Source organism: Scyliorhinus torazame, chromosome 15 (assembly GCF_047496885.1).
Source record: "Scyliorhinus torazame isolate Kashiwa2021f chromosome 15, sScyTor2.1, whole genome shotgun sequence".
NCBI lineage: Eukaryota > Metazoa > Chordata > Chondrichthyes > Carcharhiniformes > Scyliorhinidae > Scyliorhinus > Scyliorhinus torazame.
Window position 1 is genome coordinate 166,011,397 of NC_092721.1, and position 13,792 is coordinate 166,025,188.

Below are 13,792 nucleotides of genomic sequence, written 5' to 3' on the forward strand. Positions count from 1 at the left end.
ACTAGAAATGAATGAATAGCTTGCGGTTATGGGATATGAGCAGTTTAAACACAGGTCACAGCGGTTTTCTCACCTTCGGGAATTCCTCCTGGTGGAGGCGGAGCATCGCAGGAGCCCCGGAGAATACTGGGGGGGAAGGGGGGGCCCGTTAATTATGTGCCAATGGCGTTTACTGTATGTGCGGCGTAGAATGCATTCACGCCGTTGCGTAGAATGCATTCACGCCGCTGTCGAGGCACCGGAGCATGGAATTCTGTCAGGCGCCTGCCGTCGGCCTTGATTTTCAGCTGACGCGCAATTCTCCGCCTGATTACGTGTCCCAATTCTGGCATCGGCCGACGGAGAATCTCGCCCATAGTTCTCGCAAAAAGAGAATCTCGCCTGCTAGATTCTGGAGCATGCCTTTGATGTGAAGATGGGACTTCACCTCCACAAGGACTGTACAGAAAGGGTTTGTTGGGCAGCACGGTAGCATTGTGGTTAGCACTATGGCTTCATAGCACCAGGGTCCCAGGTTCAATTCCGGCTTGGGTCACTGTCTGTGTGGAGTCTACACGTTCTTCCTGTGACTGCGTGGGTTTCCTCCGGGTGCTCCGGTTTCCTCCCACAGTCCAAAGACGTGCAGGTTAGGTGGATTGGACATGCTAAATTGCCCTTAGTGTTAGGAGGGGCTATTGGGTTACGGCGATAGGGAGGAAGTGAGGGCTTAAGTAGGTTGGTACAGACTCGATGGGCTGAATGGCCTCCTTTTGCACTGTATGTTCTATGTTTCTTGAATTCCTTTGTGCTGTCTGCTTCACTGCCTTTCTTGGTAGTTTATTGCCCTTTAGTTTTGAACAATTTTTGTCTGATTTTATACATTAGATATGTTCAATAGAATGAAAACAGCAATTCAAAGAGTGGCCGATGTTGCTACCAAATTTGGGTACTGTAAAAGCAGGTTTTCATCTCGTTAAAATGTATTGACTAATTCACTAAACCACACCAGACATTGAAGGCTAAAAAATGTGCCCTTTGGTTTGTTTGAATTATTGTGCTGCAGAATTGCTGTGACGTTTTTCATAGCAGTTTTTAAAAAATTGGATCAGCATTAAAGAACACTGATCTTGCTGTTATCATTGCTTGCAGCAGGCCAGTTTCCCTCGTGGTCTCCTGGATAGGATTTGGCACTTTCACCAGGGTGGCATGGATTTGATTCCCAGTCAAGGAATGAAACTTTAATTATCTGACAAGGAAGAAAATTCCCGTACCAGCCTTCCCGAACAGGCGCTGGAATGTGGCGACTAGGGGCTTTTCACGGTAACTTCATTTGAAGCCTACTTGTGACAATAAGCGATTTTCATTTCAAATTGCATGGCAGTGGGGAAAAGGGAAGGAAGTGAGATGTTTGCTCTTGCAGAAAGCCAGCATGCACTCAGGAGGCAATGGCCGCTTTCTGCGCTGTAACCATTCCTTAATTCTACGACATGCACTTGAAAATGAAATGAAAATCGCTTATTGTCACAAATAGGCTTCAAATGAAGTTACTGTGAAAAGTCCCTAGTCGCCACATTCCGGCGCCTGTTTCGGGGAGGCTGGTAAGGGCATATCAGAAATATATACAGGCTGGAATTCTCTGCCTTCGGGTTCTTTGTTCCTGCTAGCAGTGCACCCCCTCCCACGGGTTTCCCGGCAGCGTGGAGTGGCTACAATGGGAAATCCCATTGACAAGCAGCGGGAACAGAGAATCCCGCCTCCAACGAACAGCGCGCCGCCGAGAAACATACAGCTCGGGGTCCGAGATTCCAGCCCACAGTTTCAAACCACTTAAGAGACATGTTGCAGTTTAAACACCTTGAGGAAAAGGCAGCTGTAAGCACCTACTGCAAGAATAAATAGATTTGGCAAGCAGCAGTTTATGTATTTTACATATTACGAATCCCACTGCCAAACCATGGGGAATCTAAGAACACAATCTGCCGTCCAAGGCCCTGCGACTTATTTTGTGTCAGTACAGCAGAGACGGTGGCCATGTCAGCATGTTTGATAACAAATATGTTTTAATCATTTTCAGGAACATGTCATTGTAGTTAAATTTAAAGTGCCACACTGCAACGCTTAATGTCACACTCCAAATTGAAGTAAGTCTGCACTAACGATAAATTTTATTGGGCTGTGTTAGATTTTATGGCCAGGATTAGCTGTTTGGAAGAAGCAAACATAATACATTCAGATTGCACAGGGCTCAGGAATTCTTTTGTTTTTAAAAATAAATCAAAGTGACGAATCTGAGGAAACAAAATAATATTACCGTTCCTTTGTAAAAGTCAGGAAGGTTATTCATTCAAAAACCTCAGCAAAAGCTATTCTCTTCATGATTGTAAGTTGCCTCCATGCGTCATATTTATTGAATATGTAAAATTATGTACACATTCTGACATTGCCTGTGGGGGAAATACATCACAAGGAGGAATACCAAACTATAGTCTATTTTATTAGCTGTATAGAATCATAGAATTACCACAGTGGAGAAGGAGGCCATTAGGCCCATTCAGTCTGCATCATCCTTCTGACAGAGCACTCAATCCAGGCCAATACCCCACCCTATCCCTGCAACCCAGTAATCCCAACAAACTTTGGGCACAAAGGGGCACTTTAATGTGACCAATCCACCTAACCCGTATATCTTTTGGACTATGGGAGGAAACCAGAGAACCCGGAGGAAACCCAAGCAGACACAGGGGGGAAGTGTAAACTCCACGCAGATAGTCACCCAAGGTCAGAATCGAACCCGGGCCTCTGGTGCTGTGAGGCAGCCGTGCTTACCACTGTGCCACCGTGCTGACCTGAAGCTGTTTATTTCCAAAGATACTTTGTCAAGTTTTATTTTACTTAAGCAGGGTATATAGGATGGGCGTGAATCTCAGGGCCCGTTTGCCACGGGTGCAAATCCCATTATGGCTGCTAGCCCTCATGAGAGGGTCATAATGGGCTTTTCGGCAGCGAGATCTCAGTTTGGGATCTTTCCCACCCTCTGCCAGCAGTGTAATCAGGTTCACGTCCAGAAAGACCGTGAACCTGATTACCATGAAATATAAATACTATTATACAGATTAACACCGTTGCTTCTGGGAGTGTTGAATGCTCCCTACCTGCATGCGTGACATCACGTTGGCGGAAATCACTACCGGTTTCCAAAAATGGAAACCAGTCATGATGATCACGCTGGGGCACAGAGGTCAGTCCCCGGTGTGAGGGACATGGCTGGGCAGTGCCCTGACACTGCCAACCTGGCACTGCCAGAGGGTAGTGCCAGGAGGCAGGTAAAAAGAACAGGGCCACGAGAGAACCCCATTTGGATGTTTACATTATGTTGGGAGGGAGCAATGGAGGAAGAGGATGGTTGTACCTGCCTGGCAATAGGAGCAGGCACAGACACTGAGAAAGTGAGGGGGGGTGCCCCTGTGTCACTGAAAATGGAGGACAGGGTTGGGTCACCTTGTTGCCTGCATGGTGTGAGAGGATGACCCAACCATTAGTGTTTGGGAGGAGTTTGGCCTTCTGTGTTTGAGTATCCGGTGTGTTCCCCTTGCCTGCCAAGGGTCCTGACGTCCAGGGGACGGGAGGGGGTGAAATGGGGACCTTTTCCTTCACTAGATTGTGGCACCCTTTAAATAGAGCGCTTCCATCTCTGAATCCCAGCGAGTTTAGTCCCTGCCCCCTTGCTGGCTGTGTAATCCTCACCAGCACTTTGAAATTACACAGAGCGCCGTTTGATCTGGCAAGTGAGTTTCATACTGCTATTCTCACCTGATCCAGCGCTCTATGCAACTTTGGGAAAATGCCGCTCGATATATTTTTAAGAGCATTTTACTGAGGAACAGGAAAGATACATTACGGGCCACATTTGTGCAGCTGGAAAATGGATTAAACCTTGTGAGACCCTTAACCGTTGAGTTATTTTAGGAAACCAATTGCAGGAAATGATTGTTTAAACAGATTAATTTGAACGTGGCAATGAGTAAGACAGTTTAAAACAAAACATTTTAATACATGCCAGGATCAATTACCCAAGCACTTTAAAAATTACATCCCATGGCATGTGTTCCCATGCTTGAGGAGTGGGGAACTGACCTCGCCGCATTCACAGAATTGTTACAGCGCAAACGGAGGCCTTTTGGCCCATTGTGTATGCACTGGCTCTCTGAATGAGCATTTCACTTAGTTGCATTCTGTTTACTTCCCCAAAACCTTGCACATTGTTCCTTTTCAAATATCCATCTAATTTCTTTTTGAACTTCCTGCCAGCACACTCTGAGGCAGTAGAGTCCAGACCTTAACCGCTCGCTGCATGCTTTTGTTTCTTTAGCCAATTACTTTAAATCTATGTCCTCTTGTTCTTGAGCCTGACGTGAGTGGGAACAGTTGCTCCCTATTTACTCCATGCCAGCAGATGGGTGGATAATCTGTAATACAACAACTCCGAAAGGGACTAATACAAACGCAAAATACTGCATTTGCTGGAAAACTGAAATAAAACCAGACTTTTGTATCTCCTGCCCGATGGAAGAAGTTGGAATAGTGAAATGAAATGAAATGAAAATCGCTTATTGTCACAAGTAGGCTTCAAATGAAGTTACTGTGAAAAGCCCCGAGTCGCCACATTCCGGCGCCTGTTCGGGGAGGCTGGTATGGGAATAGAACTGTGCTGCTGGCCTGCCTTGGTCTGCTTTAAAAGCCAGCGATTTAGCCCTGTGCTAAACCAGTAAGCTGGGTGAGAGCGGTCTTTAAATATGCTGCCTGCTTTCCCCAGGCAGCGGGAGGTGTAGACAGAGTCAATGGATGGGAGGCGGGTTCGTATGATGGACTGGGCTATGTTCATGACTCTCTGTAGTTTCTTCCGGTCTTGGGTCGAGCAGTTGCCTACCAGGCTGTGATGCAGCCAGATAGTATACTTTCTATGGTGCACCTGTAAAAGATGGTAAAAGTCATATAAAATTCTGGGTTTTATTAAAAGGGGCATAGAATACAAGCGTTTATGTTGAACGTATACAAGACACTAGTTAGACCTCAACTGGGATATTGTGTACAGTTCTGGGCACCACTCCATAGGAAGGATGTGAACACATTGGAGAGAGCGCAGAAGAGGTTTACAAGAATGGTTCCAGGGATGAGAAACTTCAGTTATGAGGATAGATGGGAGAGGTTGGGACTGTTCTCCTTAGAGAGAAGAAGGCTAAGAGGACATATGATAGAGATCAATAGGGACAGAGTCAATAGGGAGAAACTGTTCCCGCTCGTAAAAGGAGAAGAACTAAACAGCACAAATTTAAAGTGATTTGTGAAAGAAGCAAACATGATGTAAGAAAAAATCTTTTCACACAACGAGTGGCTCGAATCTGGAATGCACTGCCTGGAAGTGTGGTGGGGGCAGGTTCACTCGAGACATTCAAGTGGGCATTAGATGATTATATGAATAGGACAATGTTTGGTGATACAGGTAAAAGGCAGGGGAATGATACTAAGTCTAAATGCTCATTTGGAGAGTCAGTGCAGACATGATGGGCCGAATGGCCTCCAGCATCATAATAATTCTGTGATGTGAGATATCCTGTTGTGTAACGTGAGTGGTATTTCTCCCTCCGCAGGGACAAGCAAGATGAGAAAGCACGTGGTTTTCCAGGATTTCCAGCGATGCAGCTGCACACATGGGCAGGTTCCCCAAGACATGTAGAGGTACTGTACCTCATGAATTCCCCTTCTATAAACATGCAGCTGGCATATGATCACTCCCAGTAGATGACATCTGTAATTGACCACTATCTTGGCAGCAGCAATGCTGCATTGATTTTGCATTTATTAACTGTACCCACCACCCTCAGGCCTCCACAAAGAACCAGAGGCTGGTTGCTCAGGACAAAGGCTACAACTTGGATGCATCGCTGACGACCCAATAATCAGACGCTGTCCCATGATTGCACTGCATCCGACCACCATCCCAACCTTTTCCTACTGCCCACAGCCTACATGGTCTCAGCTCACCTTGGCCGCATATTTAAGTGGCTTCCTTGTCTGACAGGCAATCAGACTGGCAGTCAGGCTCACTGTGGGTGGGAATACTACACAGAGAGAAAACAAATTAACCACCTCCTGCAGCTAACTGCAGGGTTTTCCAGCAACCCGTACTGCTGGGTTTCTTGACACCAAAACAGCTCCTGCCTCTCTCCGTTTCCCATTCCCACTCCACATGCAAAATATACAGCCGATTATGGAAGAGAGAAGAAGGAAATTCTGTCCCGATGAAGCACCCAGGACAAGCAAGAGAAGAAAACACTGGGCGAGGGCCAGGTGGACATTTGCTGCAAGAACCTTGACAAACTTTACAAGTGTTCCAAACAAATTTGAATCTGTTACTTAGCAGAAGTGCTCAGGTGGACTTTTGAGAATCATCAGAGCTGCCTGCATGTCGTTCCAGAGAGTCAACAGCATTTTTGACCTAAGTGTGAGAGGGTTTGAAAGGCTTCCATTCACAATGGAGAGGGATTTACAACTCCACGTTAACCAACCTCTTAGGACACAGTGACAGGGTGCAGGTAGTTTTTTTGACCCACACTTTGATTTCAAATCCTGGGACAGAATGTGCAACTGTCTTTATCATAATTGATGAGCTTGTATTGAAATAAATCAGCATTATGAAATAATCCATAGCCATACTGTTGTGCGCCGAAGTGTGGTGATCCCTTTCCATATTTCATTACAGGTTGTAATCCATGCACAAGCTCAATAAATATTAAAGCAAAAATAATATCAGTCAAGGGAACTCTGAACATGTTCGGCTGCCAAAGCACTTATGTTGTTGCTTATCTAAAATGTAAGAGTTCAAGGAAGTTGCGAAAACCAGTTAGTCCAAAATGTTACCCTCCAGCAACCTGCTGGGGTGATTTTGAAGACTTTACTGATTGAGAACTCTCCAATGCCATTCTGCAAATGTTGAAGCGGATGTGAAAATCAGTGGTAAAGGTAACGATAAAATCCCAGGTGACCATCGGCTGCTTTCCCTTTTGAGGGGGATAGCTGACTGGTGGTGATTTAACCTGCCTACGCTGCTGGCCTCGCTCTGCATCATGAACCAGCTGTCTAGTCAACTGATTGGTATTAATTCGCAAATACACCATTGAAATGGTGGAGCTATGATAATTAGCTGTTGAACGTTTTCAGCACATTTATCAGTGTAAAAGTACCTCAACATTATATGGTGCGCCAATCATAATGGCATATCGCACCGAGCCCCACTTCCCTGGAATCTCTGCCCGATAATATTCACATGTGCTACGGATGTGGCTTTATAATGGAACAAGTTTTTGTTCTGCAACTTCAGGCTCTCTGTTTATGTTACAACTTTAGGCTTTCCATTGTTGCAAGATTAAAGCCATGAAGAGAATATAAAATACATTTGCCACAGTCATGCCAGGTATGGGAAGCGACTGTCATGAGAAGAGACTCGATGTCATAAGCCAATTTCCACTGGACTGCAGGAGCCTGAATGGTTTCATAGAGTTTTTTTTATATTATAGAAGTTGTGGATGGAGTGGACAGGGAACGACAGGGATTCTCCATTGGAGAATCAGTGGTCGTGAATTTAATATTCTCACTGCGTGAGTGAGGAAACAGGTTCGAAGAAACTTGACAGAGGTTTAATAACCATGGACTTCTCCATCGCATGAGTGGCTGAGATAGACGATTGCATCAGCATTAGTTTTGGATGGCTACAAAGGAAGCTTCTGTGCTGTACACCTCTCTGGTTCTATGGTTCACAGAGCTGACATATGGAAGGAGTTCAACCGTGGAATTAACATATACTTTGGACGAGATGACCCCCTCCCGCCCCCGGCATGTTTTCTGGCAGCAGAGGCAGCTTGCCATTGGCTGCGGTGTTTTGCGTGGCTCACCAGTCCTGCCACAGGGCAACCCCTCGACAGGAATGGAAGATCTGCACAGAAGGGACGGAAAATTCTGCCCTTTATCTGTTTGTGAAAGACATTCACTAATAATAATAATTGCTTATTGTCACAAGTAGGCTTCAATGAAGTTACTGTGAAAGGCCCTTAGTCGCCACATTCCGGCGGCTGTTTGGGGAGGCTGGTACGGGAATTGAACCCGCGCTCCTGCCTTGTTCTACATTACAAGCCAGCTGTTTAGCCCACTGTGCTAGTGTGATTTTAAAACAGCGACACAGATTTTGAGTACGGGAATAAATTAGTTGCACATATTTGGAATTTCCTTGGTCAGCTTATTATTGGGAGGGATATATAACTTTTATTGTTGGTAGCAGAGGCTGGGATGGTACTAAAGATAGAGGTGACTAGGGAGAGCAGGTCATTACTATAGCTTTCATATTAGAGACAACCTGTTAATTCAGGGTCATATGTGGAGCTTTTAGAGAACTCCCTTTCAGTCAATAATTGATACAATAGCCTTCGTGATTGCTCATCAGTTTTGTCCATGTTATCTTCTGTCTGTTGTTCTTCATCCTTCTCCTCTGCAATGCCGGTAGGACAGCAATCCTCGCCTCCTGGCTGATTGGTTCTACTTCTTTATATTACAAAATCATAGAATTATAGAATGGTTACAGTGCAGAAGGAGGCCCTTCAGCCCTAATTGTCCATGCTGGTGGTCAGCAAGTGTAACTCAGTTAGTCCCAGTGCTCCATCAATTCCTTGTAACCTTGTGTCATGAAGCAGGTTGGTGTTAGCTGCGAGGTATCTCAAATTGGAACACCAGTTCGTGGAGTGTATAGTTCTGTTTTTATTTGGTGTGAGGACGCAAGTGAAACTCCAGTGAGAATAAACAGCCCAGTCATTGTGTAACAATTATTAAAGAATATTTATCAAAGTAAAGAAAAGACAAATACACATGAGCAGGACAACTCGACTCTATGACAATTAAGGTATATGAATTGCTACACACACACAAATGCACAGAATTTATGTAGAAAGTAACTTTTATTCCAAAATATAGCGGGATTCTCCCCTAACTGGCGGGGCGGGCCGTACCGGCGCCGAGGAATGGCGTGAACCACTGCGACGTCAGGCCGCCCGGAAGGTGCGGAATCCTCCATACCTTCAGGGGCTAGGCCGACGCCGGTGGGGCTGGCGCACGGCGCCAAAGGGCCTCCGTCGGCCGGCGCGAGTTGGCGTATGCGCGGGAACGCCAGCGTGTGCTGGCGTCATCCAAGTGCATGCGCAGGGGGTTTCTTCTCCGCACTGGCCATGGCGGACCGTTACACCGGCCGGCGCAGAGGGAAAGAGTGCCCCCACAGCACAGGCCCGCCCACGGATCGATGGGCCCCGATCGCGGACCAGGCCACCATGGGGGCCCCCCGCCAGGGTCAGATTCCCCCCCCCCCCCCCCGAGGACTCCACAGGTCGCCTGCAGAGCCAGGTCCCGCCGGTACGGACCTGGTGTAATATACGCCGGCGGGACCCGGCGTAAATGGGTGGCCACTCGGCCCATCGCAGGCCAGAGAATCGCTGGGGGGGGGTGGGCTACCAACGGCCCCCGGATGGCATGACACGATTCCTGCCCCCGCCAAAAAACCGGTGCCGAAGAATCCGGCAGCCTGCGTCGGGACAGCGGGACGGGATTCAAGCCGCCCCCCCGGCGATTCTCCAGCCTGCCGGGGGTCGGAGAATCCCGCCCATGATGTCTGAACTTCTTAACACTACCCCGTTACCCCAAACAACATCCAAAGTAAATAAATCTATATGTTACATCAGCTTGTAGTTATCACACAATACAGGGACAAACATCTAGTCTGAGGAACATCTTTTCCTGGTCCAGTCAAGATATTTAAATAGCCTTTTTGAAGGTTTTCTGCATTGCCTTGGCTCTGAGACTTCGAGGCGGTGAGTTGTAAAACGTGGCCTTCAGGCTTGGTGTCATCAAACTGGCTTGTCTGCTTCTGCCTGCTCGATGTTAACTGGCCTCTCTGCTTTCTGTGCATCTGCCCAATCATACATTTGCACCTCTCTGATTATGCCATCTGTGTATTTGGCTGTTTACCCCTATCAACTTTCTTTAGTCCAGCCATTAACATATGTATACTTCATTGATCTTCCTCATTCATCTAGGTGAACTGTTTTTATTTATAAGCCATTCACATCTGATTCTTATCTTAACTGCCTTCTAATCTCATTATTGGGAGAGACGCATCTTATTGGGGCCTTTTGAATACTGGCTCCTGCTGTCTCTAGGCAGATTTCCACCTGTTGCTGGACATCTCGTATCCTATTATGTTTTGTTACATTTGTTTTATTGCTGTTTCTCGGAAAATTCATGGCAACCTGCATGTTTTCTGTTTTGGATACTTATCCAATTCCCTTTTGAAAGACAATTGAATCTGTTCCCACTGAACTCACAGGCAGTGCATTCCAGATTCTAACCACTCATTGAGTAAAACTACCTTTCTTTATGTCGCCATTGGTTCTTTTTCTAATCATCTTAAATGGGAGTCTTCTGGTTCTTGGCCCTTCGGTTAATGGGAACAGTTTCTCCAAAGCTTTTCCTCTACCAAGGTTAATCCGACTGGCTTGTAGGTGTTGAGATTCTCCTTACACTCTTTTTGAGTAAGGGTGTATTGTTTAAAATGTTCCAGTCCTGTGGCACCACCCTGTATCTGTGGGGGATTGGGAGAATGTGGCCATTATCTCTACAATTTCCCCTTACTTCCTTCAGTATCCTCAGATGTTTCCCATTCAGTCTTTGTGTCTTACCAACTATAAGTGCAGCCAACGTTTCTAATACCTCTTTTTTTTCAATTTTTATCCATCCAATATCTCAACTACTGCCTCGTTCTTAAATTTAAGACTTTAACAACATCTTCTTCCTTGGTAAAGACATATACAAAATACTCATTTAATATCTCAACCATGCCCTCTGCCCCCATGTCTAGATCCCCTTTTTGGCCCTTGATTGGTCTCACCTCTCCACTTACTAACTTTTTACGATTTAAATGTCCATGGAGGATTTTCGGATTCCATTTTATGTTAGCTGTCAATTTACTCTCACGCAGTATGCTGCTTTTCTTTTTTACTTGCCCTCTGAACTTTCTATCTTCAGTCTGATTTGTATCATTGACCTGATATCTACCTGATGCTCGATCAATGACACCAGAAGCGAGATTGGATGACAATTGAAGGTTTATTGGACTAGATGTTTCCCCCAGCAGCGCAGGTACAGAATGCAGCTGCTAGGGAGACACAGACTCTTATACTCCGCCTGACTGGGCGGAACCAGCAGGTGGCTTCACCAATGATCTTCCTGTCTCAGGTACCTCCCACACCAATGATCTTACAGCCTCAACCTAGGTACCGTAATACCCCTAATACCGACTACCACATTCATCCCTGTTAAAAAAAAGAGTCCGGCGGGGGTGTTGGTCTCGCATCATACAATGGTAGAGGTTATGGTGGTACCCGTCGGTGGTACAGTGTTTTGCCTTATTACATGTCACAACTATTTACAGTATCCATTTTACATGTACATATCAGAATGAAGCAATTAGTCGATCGGGGGCTCTGATCGTCCGCTGTGATCGTCGCAGTTTTGGCGGTGATGCAGGCGCCGGCTCGGGCATCCGTGACTCCGGGAGCGTGACTTCGGCTTCTTCGGTAGCTTCATCACCCCTGGGTGGGACCAGTGAAAGAACCGATCCACTTGGGAAGGGGGAAGCCATGGGGTGTGCCGGTGGGAGGGAGGGTGGGGAGGGTGTGGGTGGGAATCCAGCGGGCGCCATGTCCCGTAGGGAGACACTATCCTGCCAGCCGTCGGGATACGCCACGTAGGCGAACTGAGGGTTAGCGTGAAGGAGGTGGACCCTCTCTACCAATGGGCCTGACTTGTGCACCCGCACATGTTTGCGGAGAAGAATGTATCCACGAGCTGCCAGCCAGGTTGGGAGCGAAGTCCGGGAGGTGGACTTCCTAGGGAAGACAAGGTGACGTTCATGAGGTGTTTCGTTTGTCCTGGTACACAGCAGTGATCGGATGGAGTGGAGTGCATCGGGAAGGACCGCCTGCCAGCAGGAGACTGGGAGATTCCTGGACCGTAGGGCCAGTAGGACGGTCTTCCAGCCCGTTACGTTGTCCCTCTCTACCTGTCCGTTTCCCCGGGGGTTATAACTGGTCGTCCTGCTCGAGACGATGTCCTTGCTGAGCAGGAATTTACACAGTTCGTCGCTCATGATGGAGGACCCCCTATCGCTGTGTATGTAGACGGGGAAACTGAACAGGGTAAAGATACTGCGGAGTGCTTTTATGACGGTGGCTGCGGTCATGTTGGGGAAGGGATGGTGAATGGGAACAGGTAGTACTCGTCAATCACGTTCAGGAAGTACGTGTTGCGGTCGGTGGAGGGGAGGGGCCCTTTGAAGTCCATACTGAGGCATTCAAAGGGACGGGAAGCCTTTATCGGGTACGCTTTCTCTGGCCTGTAGAATTACGGCTTGCACTCCACGCAGATTTGGCAGTTCCTGGTGGCGGTCCTGACCTCCTCGAGGGAGTAGGGCAGGTTGCTGGTCTTGATAAAATGGAAGAATTGAGTGACCCCCGGGTGGCAGAGGTCCTCATGGAGAGCCCGGAGTACGTCCACTTGTGCGTTGGCACGTGTGCCATGGGATAGGGCATCAGGAGGCTTGTTTAGCTTCCCGGGACGATACAAGATCTCATAGTTGTAGGTGGAGAGCTCGATCCTTCACCATAAGATCTTATCGTTCTTTATCTTGCCCCGCTGTGCATTATCGAACATGAAAGCTACCGACCGTTGGTCAGTGAGGAACGTGAATCTCCTGCCGGCCAGGTAATGCCTCCAGTACCACACAGCTTCTACTATGGCCTGGGCCTCCTTTTCAACGGAGGAATGACGGATTTCTGAAGCATGGAGGGTGCGTGAGAAGAAGGCCACGGGCCTGCCTGCTTGCTTGAGGGTGGCCGCCAGAGCTACGTCGGACGCGTCGCTCTCGACTTGGAAGGGAAGAGATTCATCGATTGCGTGCATTGTGGCCTTTGCGATGTCCGCCTTTATGCGGCTGAACGCCTGGCGGGCCTCTGCTGACAGGGGGAAAACAGAGGATTGGATTAGTGGGCTTGTCCGCATAATTGGGGATCCACTGGGCGTAATATGAAAAAAATCCCAGGCAGCGTTTCAGGGCCTTGGAGCAGTGGGGGAGGGGAAACTCCATGAGGGGGCGCATGCGTTCAGGATCTGGGCCTATGACTCCATAATGCACTACGTCGCCGAGGATGGCTAGACGGTCGGTGCTGAACACGCATTTGTCGTTGTTGTAGGTTAAGTTAAGGTTTTTGCGGTATGGAGGAATTTGCGGAGGTTTGTGTCGTGGTCCTGCTGGTCATGGCCGCAGATGGTGACGTTGTCGAGGTACGGAAACGTGGCCCGCAAACCGTACCGGTCAACCATTCGGTCCATCTCCCGTTGGAAGACCGAGACTCCATTTGTGATACCGAAGGGAAGCCTTAGGAAGTGGTACAGCCGCCCATCTGCTTCGAATGCAGTGTACTTGCGGTCGCCCGGGTGGATGGGGAGCTGGTGGTAGGCGTATTTGAGGTCCACCATGGAAAAGACCTTGTATTGTGCAATCTGATTGACCAAATCAGATATGCGGGGGAGATGGTACGCGTTGAGCTGCGTATACCTGTTGATGGTCTGACTATAATCGATGACCATCTGTGCTTCTCCCCACTCTTTACAACCACTACTTGGGCTCTCCAGAGGCTGTTGCTAGCCTCGATAATACCTT